The sequence below is a fragment of the Lytechinus pictus genome, chromosome 15 (genome assembly GCF_037042905.1).
Source record: "Lytechinus pictus isolate F3 Inbred chromosome 15, Lp3.0, whole genome shotgun sequence".
In the NCBI taxonomy this organism is placed as follows: domain Eukaryota; kingdom Metazoa; phylum Echinodermata; class Echinoidea; order Temnopleuroida; family Toxopneustidae; genus Lytechinus; species Lytechinus pictus.
The window spans coordinates 322,640-340,426 of NC_087259.1; the positions used below are offsets into that span (position 1 = coordinate 322,640).

At 35.9% G+C, this 17,787-nt stretch overlaps 1 long non-coding RNA gene across 1 annotated transcript; it reads left to right on the top strand.

The window, feature by feature from the left end:
• Positions 1-2,056: 2,056 nt before the first annotated feature.
• LOC129270027 (uncharacterized) lies at positions 2,057-11,185 on the top strand. Its single transcript, XR_010295871.1, has 3 exons — positions 2,057-2,225; positions 7,847-7,959; positions 9,655-11,185. It is a non-coding gene; the product is annotated as an uncharacterized LOC129270027 (long non-coding RNA).
• The last annotated feature ends 6,602 nt before the right edge of the window (positions 11,186-17,787 follow it).

The window sequence follows — 17,787 nt, forward strand, 5'->3', positions numbered from 1 at the left end:
TTGTCCAATTTGGGGAGATAATGCTCTTTATTTTTGTGCGATTATGAAATTTGTTTTGCTTTTTTTTTCTTAGTCAATATTTTAGACAAATTACTAATTAGCACCCTATAAATTTTGACTTTCGATCTGCAATAGCATCGGTGTTGTTGGGGTAAATAAATTAAATTATTGTTGATAATGGCTCAAAATATAATCGTACTACATGAAGTTAGAGTAGTCATACTCAGGGGCAGATCCAGGATTTTCCACAGGGGGAGGGCAAATTTTTTGGAGGAAAATTTTGACAAATTAAGGAAATTTCTTACCCGAAAAAATTTGACAAGCAAAAAAAAGTGTTTTCAACCACAAATTAAAGGTATTTCTTACCTGAAAAAATTTGACAAGTCTTCACTTTTTAATTTTGCTTCTCAAAGGGGGGGGGGGGCACTTACCCCCTGTGCCACCCCCCCCCCCCGATCAGCGCCTGGTCATACCTAACCTTAGTCCCCAGGGAAGATGAGTGGATTGGCGCTGATTAGAGATTGGGAGACATGTGCCCTCTATGTTAGCTTTGGGAAAAAGCACTTCCAAACAACAAGGTCCAATCTGGACTAACCTAACCTTAAATAGAATGTAAAGGTTAAAGGTCCCTTCATTAGAAAAAATATAGGAGAATATGCAATGGATCTCATCAAGCCCAAGTATTTTTTTGCCTTGAATCTTATATTAAAGTTCCATTGAACAAAGGTCAAAGTCCAGAAATTGTTGACAGTTTGATGGGGATGTATTTCATTTTTGTCTCACCTGCATAGCAGTGTGAGACTATAGGCACCGCTTTTCCGACGGCGGCGGCGTTTGAAATGACAGCATTTTGAAATGACAGCATAACTTAGAAAATGTATGGACCTAGTTCATGAAACTTGGACATAAGGTTAATCAAGTATCACTGAACATCCTGCATGAGTTTCACGTCACATGACCAAGGTCAAAGGTCATTTAGGGTCAATGAACTTTGGCCGAATTGGGGGTATTTGTTGAATTACCATCATAACTTTGAAAGTTCATGGATCTGATTCATGAAACTTGGACATAATAGTAATCAAGTATCACTGAACATCCTGTGTAAGTTTCAGGTCACATGATTAAGGTCAAAGGTCATTTAGGGTCAATGAACTTTGGCGGAATTGGGGGTATCTGTTGAATTACCATCATAACTTTGAAAGTTTATGGATCTGATTGATGAAACTTGGACATAATAGTAATCAAGTATCACTGAACATCCAGTGCGCATTTCAGGTCACATGACGAAGGTCAAAGGTCAATGAACTTTGGCCGAATGGGGGTATCTGTTGAATTACCATCATAACTTTGAAAGTTTATGGATCTGATTCATGAAACTTGGACATAAGAGTAATCAAGCATCACTGCACATCCTGTGTGAGTTTCAGGTCACATGATCAAGGTCAAAGGTCATATAAGGTCAATGAACTTTGGCCAAATTGGGGGTATTTGTTGAATTACCATCATATCTCTGTATTAGTGTATTGGTCTAGTTCATAAAACGTGGAAATAAGAGTAACCAAGTATCACTGAACATCTTTTGCGAGTTATAGTAGGTTTCAAAGTCAGCACTGCTGCTATATTGAATCGTGTGATGCAGGTGAAACCGCCAGAGGCATTCCACTTGTTTATTAATTTGATCGTGGCTTTTAACCGGCAAGGTATCCAAGCGCTATTGGGTTAGAAAAAAACTTTTCTTTTCTTTGAATTATAAAAAATATTATTGAAAAAACTGTTTTATTATTTGTATGGGTAATGTGTTAATGACTATCTTGTTTATAATTAAGTGAAAATAATATGAATTAACAAGGATAAATTGTTGACCGATTGTTGATAAATTCTAGAAATTTCAGGATGATAAAAAAAGAAAAATGATTGGTACAGTATATTTGATCATTCCCCTTTATGAAATGTCAACAATATTCATTGAAAGTGCATTATTTTTCCATGATCACTGTGTAAATCTACCTATTTCTTTGCTACATGTATATCAATGTGACATTAATATTTTGATTTCAGACTACAGACATTTGAACAATATGCGGAAGAAGATGGGTCTGGAACTAGAAAGCTAGGCTCTGACTTGTCTACTACAGCAAGGAATGTGCCAGCGGCCAATCTGATGAACATGTGGCAGAAGATTTGGCAATGGATGAAGAAACACTGAGATTGAAGTGCAACCACAGGTAACATGTAGACTAGTAAAATACGATAATGATTTCAAAATAATGAAGGATATTGTTTGGGTTGCAGAATGTTAAATCATTAAAACCCACATCAATGACAATGAAATCGGACTGACCAGTCAGTTTGTAATGCAAACATCGCATAAACATGAAAGACACATAATAGATTAAATATATTTTGCATGTTAGCTGCAAAGTCAGCGGAATGGTTTTGAAAGTGAGGGGGCTGAGCCGAAAGTGGGGGGGGGGGGGGCTGACCATGCAAAAAATCATAAGCAGATGGTCATTTTTACATTTTTGTACATGGTTTTGGAAAATAATGCGGGGGCTGAAAAACATAAAATGACCATCTGGTTATGATTTTTTGCATGGTCAGCCCACTCACTTTAAAAACCTTTCCGCTGACCCTGCAGCTTACATGCACACCTCCCCCCCACGTTTCTGCAGCCCCTGCTCTCACCCCTCATAAACAAGACCAATATGGGGAGAACTTGAGTTCAAGGAGCATTTTGGGGTAAAAGTTGGGAACCGGTCTATTTCACCTAATTTGAATTTGCTGAATCTGATAAGACCGGTTCCCAAGCCAATTTTTCATGTTTTGACCACCTAATTTGCATAAACAAAATGGCTGCCGAATTGACAATTTATAATCTTATTTCTACAATATTCTTTTATAATATTCGCTTTCACCGATATGGATACTGCAAAATCCTGCATACTTAACATGTACCATTTGGGAAAATTTGTTATTTCTGTTTGCGGCTAATTAATTATGCAAATTTATGCATATTTTGCAATATTATGCTATAATTTGATAATTACACCTAAAATGTTTATTATTTTCGGTACAAATAGCATTTGTATCATTATAATTGTTTGGCCCTTAAATATAATACTCAAGTCAATTTTTGTATGTATTTTATTGTTCTTTGATATTTCTTTTGTGTTCTTGTATTTTCTGCCATTTGCTTTGTATATGTTTGATATGAGATCTTTAAAAAACCAATATCAATGGCAGACAAATATTAAGCTTCAATGATTGAATCATTTGATAAACTTCTTTTGCCACAACTGTTAATTGTACTCAGGAACAAATACACACACATGCTCCCACACCCACACCTGTATATAGAAAGTAATATACTTGCAAGGTATAGTAGACATGCCCATTATAAAACATTGATGCTGATCCTATAATCATGACAATTACCAAATTCAATGAACCCGTAAGAAAAGAAGAGTTTAGAAGTTGGAAAACCTGTTATCATGCTGAACTTAAATTTCTTGAAATAGATATATTAAAATAATCAATTAAACGTATGATTTACGCAGTGTAGTTTATCAATCGGATATAAGTATCAGTACATTGTTCCTTGTAGCAAAATTATATCTTTGATTCAGCTCCATCAGAACTGCAATCATGCCAGTTAACCAAAGAACAATTTTTTGTAATAAATGCAAAGGGTCTGTATTACTGGATCACTTACTAGTTTTTTGGTCATTACCGATTTATTTATTTATTTGGCAACGATACATTTTCCCCAAGTCAACCATCAAAGTGATAACTGAAAACCACAGCTTTTATCCTTGGAAGATTCTTTGACGAACGATACTGAATAGAGAAGAGGAAATGATAAAAACATGGGGCTAAACACAGATAAGCTCCATGGTTAAAACATGGGCAAAACAAGGTTTCCAGCCCAGTCACTGCCCAATGCAGAACAAATTTTCACAGTGTGTCCTATGGTTAAAAGCTGCTAGAGATGCCTGTTGAAGGTAAACCAGCATGGAGACAGTTGCAGAAGTCCAGTCTAGAGGTTATCCGGTCATGGATGATATTTTCTACACCACCTCATGTACAGTAGGACAATGTCTGATCTCAGCAATTCTGTGGAGCAGGTAATGTGCAGATTGGCAGACATGTGATGTGTGTTTCTTTATGCTCATTGTTATATCAAAGACTACGCCAAGAGATCTAGCCTTGCATACTGGAGATATACATGTATAGCTTCCTCACCTATTAAGACTGGAGTTGTAGTCATAATAATTACGCATATATGGAGATGACAGAACAAGATACTTCGCTTTTTATTGTTAAGCTCCAGGAAGTTGACCTTCATCCAACATCCAATCCTCAATGGCAGCACCAACAACAGCAGCTGCACGAACCTCTGTATATTTACCTATTTGATCAAAAGTGAGGTATACAGCTGGATGTCATCAGCATAGAAGTGTATACCAAGACCATGTTGCCACAATACAGAGCCAAGAGGAGTGATGTACAGTTTGAAGAACAAGGGACAAGGACAGACTCCCAAGGAACTCCATATCAAAGGGTAGTCACAGGAGACTGCATGCCAGTGATGAATACAGCTTCATACAGCTCTGTTGGCAAGGTAAGAGGAAACCTGCCATTGGAGTGCAGAATCATCAATTCCACAGACTGTCAGTCTCCCAAGAAGAATGACATGTTCACTGGTATCAAAACCGGTTGACAAGTTAAACATAACTTAGGCAACTGCTTTCCTCATAGAAAGAGATATCCTGGCTCTACAATCGAAGAAATTCTCGACCTAGACTTTGATTGTGATATCTCAGACTTGCATGTAGCCTATCAGAGCTGGGTAAGCTATTGGATGCTGTTGGGTTAAATACCTATCAAAAGAAGTGGATTAATAATCACCTACAGGAACGCCAAACATGCCAGGAACCCACCATCCTCTGAAAGATATCTTCGTTATCAATTTGAAATAGTCTATCTTATGAAGATATGAAGATGTGTGAATATTAGAAGTTCGATAAATGGCCTAGAAGACATTAAACAATTCCTGCGGTATTGAAAAGGTGCACTCCGAGCATTTTAACACCTGAAACAAGATCTGGTTAGACAGCAGATTCTCTCTCAAGACAAAAGTTTAGGTTTTCTCTATGGATCTGTGACATGAGAATCGGACATATCTCAAGAACACAAACACGATGACTTCGATACGAACTGCCTCGCAGAATACTTGTACTAAATTGGTTTGATTTCAACAATTAGAGATGACTTTTATAATATGAGGCTGCCCTATCAATCAAGCCATCCAATGGAACACCAAATCGATGATAACTGACATTGATCATTCAACACCCCGAAGGTAAAGGTGTATATCAAGCTGGGGGAAGTTGGATGAAGCGGCAATCCTTGATAGGACAGGTGCAGCACTGCATTGGAAAAGATATATTATGGAGATGCACATGTTATCCGTTAATGAAGTCCAATGATAAAAAAATTGTTATTAAAAGGATATGCAGTGACTTATTCGTTGTGGAACTTTAAAACATCACAGTCTGGCTTTTAAAACACGGAAAACGGTCTAATTGATAGGCAAAATGAGAAATTAGATGGATTATATGTGGGTTCAGTTCTGAGAATTTTTGTTCAATATTGGGACAATTTGAGGAGCGTAATGGAGAAAAACACAGGACATCTCATTTTCAGCAGACGGTTTTCACTTCATTTTGCTAAAGAAAAACACACTAAATGTATATACATGTATGTGTGATCAGATTCTGTTGGTCGGGAACATAAATACTCCAAAGGATATTAAATGCAAGTGATTGACTATTAGGAGTTGAGAATTACAGTACTGTTATGATTCAAATTTAATAATTCATCATCTAAAATTGTAAATATGAATGAATTGATTGATATCATAATTCAAGATACCATTTTATAATAAAAATATAAGCAATTAATAATGACATTCGCTTGAATACAGATAGGTTCATGAAATTTGTTGGATCTCCACCAGTGTGCTTTTAAATGGGAAGGCCCTCCGTGCAGGAGTTTACCTTTGTATGCAGATGTGGGTGCATCTGTTTATGCCCATGGATATATGCAAATAAAAAAGTGATAACATAATTAAATCATTGAAGCTAATTATTTTCTGCCATTGATAATCAATAATTTTACAGATCCCATAACAAAACATGTACAAAACAAAAGTTACAAAATACAAAGAAATACATAAGAAATTCAAAAAAACAATAAAATACATTATTATTCACTGTGATATTATATTCTAAGGGCCGTACAATTATTTATAATGATGTAAATGCTATTTGTACCAAAAATATAAACATTTGAGCTGAAATTATCAAATTATAGCATAATGATCCAAAATATGCATAAATTTGCATAATTAATTAGCCGCAAACAAAAATAACAAGTTTTCCAGAAAGGTACACGTATGTATGCAGGATTTTGCAGTATTCATGTCTGTGAAAGCGAATATAATTAAAGAACATTGTCAAAATAATATTCTGAATTGTCAATTTGGCAGCCATTTTGTTTATGCAAATTAGGTGGTCAAAACATGAGAAATTAGCTTGGGAACCGATCTTATCAGATTTTAGCATACTGTAGAAGCTGTTATTTTCGCGTACAGAATTTTTCGCGAATCGCGGGGTCCCGACATTTTTTCGCGGGTTGTTAAATTCGCGATCGGAAGATGTCGAAAATATTTCCACAGCACTTAAAAGAAGTATATCTAGTGCAAATCACGTGCATATCTCTACTCCTCAAAGTCCCATGCTGATGTGTGTTTTGTACATAAATATGTCCCTGTAAAAACAGTTACAAACTGTGGAAAAAAGTGGTTTAAATTTCAATTTTTTTACCTTTAAATCTGAAAATTCATCATGCCACAGTTTGATCTGTAATTTATAGGGTTAAGCAATCTTTAGAATTGGTGTTTTGTTCTATTAATTTTTCAAAAAGATGGTAAAAGTGCAAAAATTTGGAATTTTGTGAACAGAATCTTCACCTTTAAAAGCTCTGGTCATGTGACTTATGAATATTAATGAGTATGCAAATAGCTGCCAATACGTGTGTATAGAGTCAATCAGATGACAATAAAATCAAATTATTTCATGGAAAATACATTTTAATATTACAGTGAGTGTATAGATATTGATGAAATAATGTTAGAAAATACTTTAGGCTCTGATTTTGTTTGAGAAATTAAAAAAAGTGAAATTCTAGCTAACTTTTTGAATCACTAACTGTACTTTCTAAGCCTTATTTTTTGTACATATAGAGGTGCATATCTCCATTTTCTCACTACACAGTATGTTTTTAATAGCAAAGCTTTGCTGCTGGGGACATTGGCACTGACTAAGAAGTGTGTCAATATTTTCGCGTGTTGTTAAATTCGCGGCCGATCGGCAATTCGCGAAATCCCGCGAAAATTACAGCTTATACAGTATTTGAATTGTGTGAAATAGTCCGGTGTCCAACTTTTACCCCAAAATGCTTCTTAAAGTTTATATAGGCCTCTTTTTCCAGAAGGGGTCTAGTCTATCAATCCATTTATCACTACTTGCTCATGTGTATGTACATACAAGAGCTCTACATTGTGAGGAATAATTTCACTATTTAAGTTTCTCAGCCAGAGCATATGTCATTTACTATTGTTTGTATTTTTGATTAACATAATAAAAACTTGAACCCTTTATTAACCCCCTTCTATATGAAACCTGGTAATAAAAAGATGTTTTATTTTCCTGTTTTAGACATAAGAAATACAAGATTATGGCAAATATTTTAATTAGTTATTTCAATACTATTTTTTCTTCAGGTGGAGGCTTCACCCAAACTTTTCAGACGGACATGAGATACAAAGTTACCCAAGTATAAATGGTTGAAGGTTTAGGAGAGCCAGACAAGAAGGCAGGAAATGTGATGTCACTTGTAAGTTAAAACACACTTAAAGGACAATTCCACCCCAACAAAAAGTTGATCTGAAAAAAGGGAAAAAATGAAATCAATCATCCAATCATAACATATTCTAGATCCTTGTAAGAACGATGGGATCCGAGAAGAAGAAGGCGGCATTCAGAGATGTCGATGCCCAAAACATTATGCAGGGAAATACTGCCAATGTAAGGTATTTTAAAGGACAAGTCCACCCCAACAAAAACTTGATTTGAATAAATAGAGAAAAATTCAACCAGCACACCACTGAAAATTTAATCGAAATCGGATGTAAAATAAGAAAGTTATGACATTTTAAAGTTTCGCTTAATTTCACAAAACAGTTATATGCACATCATGGTCGGTATGCAAATTGGCAGACTGATGACGTCACCCACTCAGTATTTCTTTTTTATTTTATTATATGAAATATGAAATATTCTAATTTTCTCCTTGTCAAGTGGAACAAAGTTTTATTTCTCCCTGAACATGTGGAATTACAATTATTTTAACAGTTTATGGTTAAGTTAAATCGGTCCTTATTGTTAAATTTGTAAAAATTGAAATATTGTATTATTCAAACAATAAAAAAAAAAAAAAAGAAATAGTGAGTGATGGACATCATTGACTCTCTCATTTGCATATTGCTGAGTTGTGCATTTAACTGTTTTGTGAAAAACAAGCGAAACTTAAAAATGTCTTTCCTATTTTACATCCGATTTCGATGAAATTTGCAGCGTTATTTTTGTTTGATTTTTCTCTATCGATTCAAATCAACATTTTTTGGAGTGGACTTGACCTTTAATTATGACTGCCTCATTTTGGCAAAGAAAGTAAAGTCACATTTTACAAAAAATTGAAATGACCATTACTGTTCTCTTCTTTATTTGGTCTTCTACCAGTCAATATTTGAAAACAATGACATCTATAAAGTGCTTAGATGCTTAGTTGATAAATGGTGATATTTCTTGGACAGTTGTAAAACAACCAATATCAATCATTGCTAGATGGTGTGACTTGCTTTCTATTGCCGAAATAGTAAATGAATGTTCCATTGTTCTGCATTCCTATTAGACCCCCACACCATCATCTTCTGCTTTGTCAGGGAGGAACACCGGAAAGTTACCCCAAAAAGAACACATTTTTTTATATCTCTTGTAGGCCTGTATAAATCTTAAAAGCACTCATTAAACCTCACTAATTCAAATGATCTTGGTAGGGAGAGGGGGGGGGGGGGTGCCTCAGGATCTTGCCTGTTGATTGTGCACTCGCTTCAGAAACCAGCAGGTATGCTGCTGCTCCTGATGTTTTTTTTTATTTATGATAACATGACTCTTGCATGAAATCAGCATTTGGCTCTAAATCAAGAAATAAAGACCAAATGTGATAATTTTGACTCCCTTTCTTTGGTAAACCAATGAGAAAACCCAAGTCATTAACATCAATTGTATATACATGTACATTTTAATAATTTTCTTATGCATTTCTTTGTTATTGACTTCTTTGTTTTCTTTGTTTAATAAGGCTTTGGTGACAATATTTTAACCATTTGTGAAGTTATTATTTCAAACAATAAAAGTTAAAAAAATGTAAGTTTTAACAATAATTAAATTAGGAATAAATAACTTTGATATCAATAATGATGGAAATTAATATCTTTATTAATAAAATATAACATGCTCTATAAAATAGTTCCATTTCAGTTACTTCAATAAACATGGACAGCAGCCGGAGCAACAGCACCAGCAGCCAAAACCACAACTGCAGTAAGAGATGCAACAACCACACCAACAACATGAAGAGCAACAGCAAAAATAACAATTGCAGCAGAAATGCAACAACCACATTGGCAACATCAACAGCAGCAGGAGCTCCAATAACCATGCAGGGAACATTGGGCGCAACATAAATAACTTCATAAAGAGATGCAACAACCAAGTGTTAAACATCAACAGCAGTAGCAACAACGACAGTAGAAACAAAGCCAACAGCAAGGATTCTAACAAGCAATCATACAGGTAACAACACAAGCTGCAACATCAATAAATGCATCAGGAGATGCAACAGCCACACTCGTAAACAGCAGCAGTAGCAGCGATGACAACAGCAACCACACAGGCAACACCTTCAGCAACATCAGTAGCAACAACAACTAATTGCACCAGGAGATGCAACAATCACACCCACAACACCAAGAGCAGCAGCAAAAACAACAGCAATTCCAGCAACCACGATGACAACAGCAGCAGCAACACCAACAACACTAATCAATATTGAAAAACTTGTACGAAAGTCAATGAGGCCACAGTTTTCAAACATTATCGGACATTATTGATTAAAAAATGCACAATAATTTATTCGGGTTGAAGAAAATTATGTTTGAAAAAATGTGTACATTTGAAGATGTTTCCTATGTATTGATTAATATTTATGAAAATATAGTTTTAAAGATAAAAATATGATTCTTGAAATGTCTACTTTTTATTTGTCATTGACTAAAAATAAATACATTTTCTTTGAATTTTCTTAATGAAATGAAAAATAAGCAATTTTTTAAAATCTTATATTCAAAATCAACTGAAATTGATCGATTTTAGCTGCTAAGGTATACAAAAGGCTGATTAGTTGGTGAAAATGGGTTTTGTCGGTAGGTGAAGACCACCGACAAAATTAGTCGGTAGTTTCCAATGATTCGTCGGAGAAAATCACCGACAAATTTTCATGAAATGGAATTTAGTCGGTGATAGCAAAATTGTCGATGAAAATTAAATTAGTCGGTGAAAATCACAATTAGTCGGAGAAAACCACCGACTAATTGTTTGATGAAACGCCCCCCCCCCTAGAGGACAGTCAGTGTCTTTGAGTCGATCAGGATTTCTGTCTAACAGGCTGATGGGTGATCCAAACTCCTTACGTGCGCAGGACAGGCGGTTGTGTACTCCCCAGGGTAGGAATTAATAATTTATTTTTAGGGGCTACTTTTTTTTTTACGTTGGGGTTACCACTGAATATCTTGGGGCTATTTTCTAATTCATGGGGCTACTTTTTTTAATCGCATATCAGCAATTACCTTTTGACATTCCGAGACTCACTGTGACGCCTAATAGCTCAGAACATATTTAACTGTAATTACTGTATACATGTAAGTTTGCATTTTGGTTGAGGATTTGTTCAAATAGACTCAAAGATCACATATATGATATTAAAGAAAGGTGTTCACCATATATGAATGTTCAGGCTTGTTATTCTTTAGTTTTGTCTCAACTTTGAATAGTGATATCAGCCCTGAGTGATATAGTGATGAGCAGTTGAATGAGTGGCTACTGAGTAACATATCCAGCTGAGCAGATCAATGATGCTGTTAAAATGATGCCCGGCAGCTCCCGGTGGTGGGGGAATGCCCTACAGGCCTTACAATAAATAACATCCCACCAGAGTCGCCTTCAGCTTCACACACTTCAGATTCGAGCCAATCGAGGCCCCAAGACTTGATTGTCGATTGTCTCTGTACAGTCTGTTTCTTTTTCTGTTTCTTTTTTGGCTTATCCTTCTCAACAGTATCTCGATTTGGAGAGGCTTCTGGCGCTGGCTCTGGCCGTTTGGCAGAGCCAGGTTGAACTCGAATTAGAAACTTATCCATCTCGCACTCCGACTCGACGATGTGGATATTCAGCGCTGTCGCAATCATCAGCAGATCGCATACAATTCTGTGCATGCCTAGTACACATAATATACCGTACGATGCATATGGTCTCGTTACCAGCTGTGCAGTCTAATCGTGCACGCGTACATGTATATACTAGTAAGCCATGCGGCAAGTGCGTCTACAATTCTAAAAACCCCGTGCTAAAGACTAAGCGTACTCCGCATCCCATATTGCATTGCGCGTTTATTTACAATCGCGAAGCTTCCGGTGTTACGGAATGCTCGGATATTGCATCGACTGTTCAACTTAAAGCTGGCAAGGGCGATATAAAAGATGCGCTTGCTCTGCCGCCGGAGAACGTAATTATGTGAAGTATTTTTCCATTGTCGATGGTATTTTATTGGGCCGATTCTGAAATAAATAGTCGCCCCAAAGCATTGGGTTTTGACAATTTTTAGGGGCGATTTGGGCTGTCATGGGGGCGTAATATCCCGTCGGGCGACGGGCGATTTCGCCCCCGTGTAATTCCGACGCTGCTACTCCCGCTTCTTAAGAGGCAGGGGCGACATCATTTCCGTACAACATCTCACGAATGAGAACCATCCTGACCATTGTTTTAGCAAGTATAGTCGGTCGATGTTGAAGAGTTTCCCATCTGCTCTGGTACGGATACAGAAGCCTTCTGTGCATTCGCAAAATTCCTACTGGGGAAGCATGGAGGAGATCCTAAAGAGTGTCAGGTCAAGGCGCATCCTTGCTTCAAGCCGCTGCTCACAAGAGCTGAGGGAAGCTGCCAGATGTTCCAGCTTTACTAGCAAACTGTGCTCATGGGATGATATGACCATGGAACAGTCTTGGGGGAGCCTATCTTCTGCAGGATGCTAAATAGTGCACTCCTTCTGACCAAGTCAATGGCTCTTGTCAGGATGAAAAGTCCAATGATAATTATAAAGGAAGGTAATAAGTTAACTAATTTTCTGAAAATTACAGAGAAATCACTAATTCAAATAATACTTTGAAGTACTTTAACTAGGAAAGTATGGTTGGACATAAAGAAAGGATTAGAACTCCCGAAATAGATCATAGCCTAAACATTGAATGGTTTAATTCTAAAATGAGCCCTGAATAACGAAATCTATCAACCATCTGACCATCTTATACATGACTTGACCTCGAACTAAAAATGGAGTGATTAAAAGACATGAATCATTCTTACTGAAATCCCCTTCCATGAGCTCCTCCACATAATAGTAACCTCTTTAGGACAGCGTGTACGCTTTTAGGGAGAGTACTTCTTCACGGTTCAATAGTCTCAGGAAGTAGTTTTCTTTTTAAATATGGCATTTAGTGGTTATCTTGAACATGTTGGATTTGATCTGAAGATGATCCTAAATTGGAAAATTATTAACAAATGGAATCAACATACCAAATAACTCGCGAAAAGAGGTATTATTCATGATTCTGGGACAAAGGGTTCAGAAATTAATTTTTCAAAATGGCATCATCTTGGATTTGACCAGAAGATGACATTATATTGCAAAATAGATAGCAGAAAGAGATTCTACACACCCAAAAACCCCGAAACAAAGGTACAGTATTACTTGTCATTTTGGGGAAAGGGGTTCAAAAGTTAGGCTTTCAAGATGGCATCTGGTGGCCATTTTGGATTCATGCAAATTAGCAAAATTGCCCAAACGGCAACTTTGGGCAACCAAGCTGAATTTGTTCTAGGATCCCTGGGGAGTGTTTCATCAACATTTTCATCCGACAAGTTGTCAGATCTGACATCTTTCTCTGATGTTGATTGGCTGAGAGGTACTGTTACTATGGTAACTGTCGGATAAAATGGGACTTGTCGGATAAAACGTCCGACAAGTCCTTTCATGAAACGCTCCCCTGGTCTGTTAGTGGAATTATGTGGACACGGTGGACAAAAGCATGATTTTTTTCTCCAGACCTTTGTTTATGTATAAGAATTAAAAATAGGGTATGCTCCAAAAATCTGGCTGCAGGAACAGTGAAAAAATGAGTGAAAATGTCAGAATTTATGAGTTTAAAGTGGTCTGATATATAGACTAGTGCCAGTGCAAAACTCAAAGGCAGTGCATTATTTTGCATTCGCTTAGTTCTTGAATTCAGACCCTTTTTGAACAGATGGTCTGTTTGTCCTGACATCTCAATGCACCAAATAAATGAATCGCTGATGTGGTTTACGGTACACCATGTGGAGTATTATTGTATCCCCGAACAGAGTTCGGAGGATACTATGGATTTGGCCTCGTCGCGCCGCCGCGTCCGTCGCAGAGATTTCCTTGTGAGCACTCTATCAGCTACATTTCTTCTCCGATCATCTTCAAATTTGGCATGAAGGTTGAGTATGGTATAGCAAAGAAGCCTATTGATTTTGGTGTGGGCGGAGACATCGTTGCCATGGTAACAAGAGTTTTTGTGGAAATATAGCAGAGATGTCCTTGTGAGCGTTCTACCAGGTACATTTCTTCTCCGATCATCTTTTAATGTGGCATGAAGGTCCATTATGGTAAAGCAAAGCCGCCTATTGATTTTGGTGTGGGCAGAGACATTGTTGCCATGGTAACAAGAGTTTTTGTCTCGCCCACCAGAGTTGAAGGCGAGACTGAAGGATCCAAACGTCGTCCGTCCGTCACAAACCTTATGACACCTACATGTAACTCCGCAACCGTAGGTCACTTTTCAACCAAATTGGTTGTTAGATGGACTTGGGGGACCTGCATGTTATGCTGCAGTTGGAGGTCACATGGTAAGGTCAAAGGTCATTTTCAGGTCAACGTTAAAGTTTACATGCAAGACTCTTGTGACACGTAACTCCGCAACCATAAGTCACTTTTCAACCAAACTTGGATGGTAGATGGACTTGGGGGGCCTGCATGTTATGCTGCAGTCAGAGGTCACATGGTAAAGTCAAAGGTCATTTTCAAGTCAACGTTGAAGTTTACGTGCAAGACTCTCTTTCTCCGCAACCGTAAGTCACTTTTCAACCACACTTGGATGATAGATGGGCTTGGGGGACCTGCATGCTAGGGTCATTGTCGCCATGATAATTGTATTTATTTGTCAAATTTCTGTGTGAGCTCTATATACATGTATCACAATGACGGATGACGCGGTGGGTTCGGGGGATACATGTGCTCGGCTGCGCAACCCCCCGAGCATCTCTATTTTTTGTTCTCTTTAATCGTCATAAGAGGGACTTTATTTTTTAATATGATATTTACAATCGTTTTTACAAAAGTCACATACAAAAATATACATAGATAAACTAACAAAACAGGAACTAAAGGATTGAAAGAACCTTTGAGACCTGTTTTAAATCAAGTCTCTTCTGATTACATTTTTTTCTTAAATAACTTAAAATTTCTACCTTTAGATCTTTCATAAAATAAAAAGCATGAGTCATATGCTTGTCGTTTCCAAAACATTTTCTAATATAATTGCTATAGATTACAAATTGTGAAAAATTTAAAATTTCTGTTTTTTTCTATTTCATGACCTTTCACGATAATTTTTTTCGTTCAAAACAATCTTTACATCAAACAAAGCATTTATTAATTTAGAAACAATTTTCCAAAATACTGTTACCACTTGACAGGTAAAAAGAATATGAATACTGGTTTCTGGAACTTTACAAATATTACGTAAAATATCATTTTTAATTTTCCATTTGCAAAGATTGTATTTACTTGGTAGTATTCTATGAATAAATTTAAAATTAAATTGTTTAATCCTGTTTATAAAATCAAGTTTAAACTCTAATGATCGTTTCCAATTAAATTCAAGAGGCAAGCTAAAGAAATTGTTCCAAAAATGAATACAAGGGAGGTCTCTTTTCTCCTTTTCGATCATCAAATGATAAAAATGTCTGGCTTTCATGCCATTGATTTCTATACAGTCACCTGTTGATATTTCAATAGTGCTGGATTTCGATACCATGCTGTTTACATTTAGTGCACTATTAAGTAATTTGTCAAGCCAGAACTTCGGGAACGCATGTTTTATTTCCACCAATTCAAAGGTAGAAAGTAATTCTCTTTAAGAATAGTGCATATTGAATCAATCTTCTTCCATTCACCACCTGGTAGGATTTGTTTAACTTTCAAAATATTGTTTTTTTGTCCAGTTAGGAAAATATAATACATCCTTTTTATACTTAATGTTTCTATTGTACCAAATAATTTCGTTTTCAATATTCGTTACTTTAAACATATCAATATACTTTAAATCAGCCCATGAACAGTACATGTCAACATAAAATATGGACAAATGTTTTTTCATATAAACATGATACATATCACTCTTTTTGCAATTAAAAGTCAAACAAAGAGGCAAATCCCTGCCGATTTTCTGAGTCCAATATTGAAACAGGGTTTTCCAAGCACTGTCTTCACCTGTCAAATATTTATTGATCCATGATAGACGTAGTGATCGACATTTTGTCTTTAAGTCAGCCATTCCTAATCCCCCTTCTTTTTCGGGATTATGAAAAACATTACATTTCACCATTTCTTTTTTTAGAATTCCCCCAAAAATTGTAAACTAGTTTATTAATATCTTTGATTATTTGAGAAGGGATTGGTACTGCCGTAGCAGTATGTACTATCTGTGACATTACTAAAAATTTTATTACCACCACTTTTCCATGTACGGATAGTTTTCTCATTTTCCATGAGTCAAGTTTATTTTTTATTTTTTGAACTTTATTTTCCCAATTGAGAGATTGGACAACAGAATATTTTTTTCCAACTAAAACACCAAGACATTTTATAGGATCTTCTGTAAAAAGAAGATTGTTAATTTCATTGTTGTTTATATTCATTTTCATAAGATTTATTTAGTCCAATTGATTTTTGGCCCAGCATATTTTCCAAACGTCTCGACTTCTTTCATTATCTTTTTGATGCATTGTATAGAATCAGTAAAAATGGTTGCATATTGTACGATACGTATATCTCTATCGTTCAATCTATGTGGAATTTGGATCCCTTGTATTTGATTATTTTGTCTAATTTTCTGAGCTAAAACCTCTGCAACAATAAATATATATGCCGAAAGTGAGCAACCTTGCCTTACGCCTCTCTATTGCAAATTTATCTGATATCCAACCAAAATTTTAAACACGTCCACATGCACCGTTATATAACGTTTTTATCCATCTTAAAAACAAATCTTTAAAATTGAGTTCTTTTAACAATAAGAATAGGAAATCATGATTAATGGTATCGAAACCTTTTTTGAAATCTAAAAACATCACAACACCTTGTTTCTTTGTAAACACACAATAGTCAATAGTATCTTGAATCAATCTAATACATTCAGAAGCAGATCGATTTTTTAAAAATCCAGCTTGATCTTGTGATATCAGTTTATTTATCACTTTCTGTAATCGTAAAGAAAGGATACGGGCAGCAAGTCTATAATCAATGTTTAGCAACGAAATAGGGCGTCAATTATCTAAGAGTTTTTTATCACCCTTTTTATACAATAAGGTAAGTATGCCCTGTATTTGTGTACAAGACAACTGTTTCTTTTCATGACCTTCATTGAGACTATCAATTACCATATATTTGATTTCCTCCCAAAAGCATTTATAAAATTCGACGCTGAGTCCATCACTCCCAGGTGATTTGTTCAGCTTCATTGACTTTAAGGCCTCAAAACATTCATTTTCTGTAATCTTTCCTTCACATAATTTTGCATCTTCTTCATTCAGAACATTTAAATTGACATCAGATATATAATCTTTAAACCCATCTTTAATATCACTTCTTTTATAAAGTGAATTGTAAAAATCCTGTATTAGTATCCCTAAATTAGACCCCAAAATAGCCAATCTGGAATAAAATTATGGGAAATGGTTTTTTGACTGATTTGAGTAGGTATGGGTGTCAACATTTACCAAAAAAAGTTAGGAGGAATACGGGTTGGGGAATGTGCTTTTTTTCAAGGTCAAAGGTCAATGACCTTTTCATATATACTGTATAATGGTGTCTCTGAGATGGAAAGGTGCAGGTTGGTGATTATGGTGTCAAAATGCACAAATTCTTACCAGAATATCAAATAAAATAATTTTAAGTACCTAGAATGCACATTCCCCCACAGAATTTAAGGCCAAAGGACCTTTTATACATTATATACCATATTAT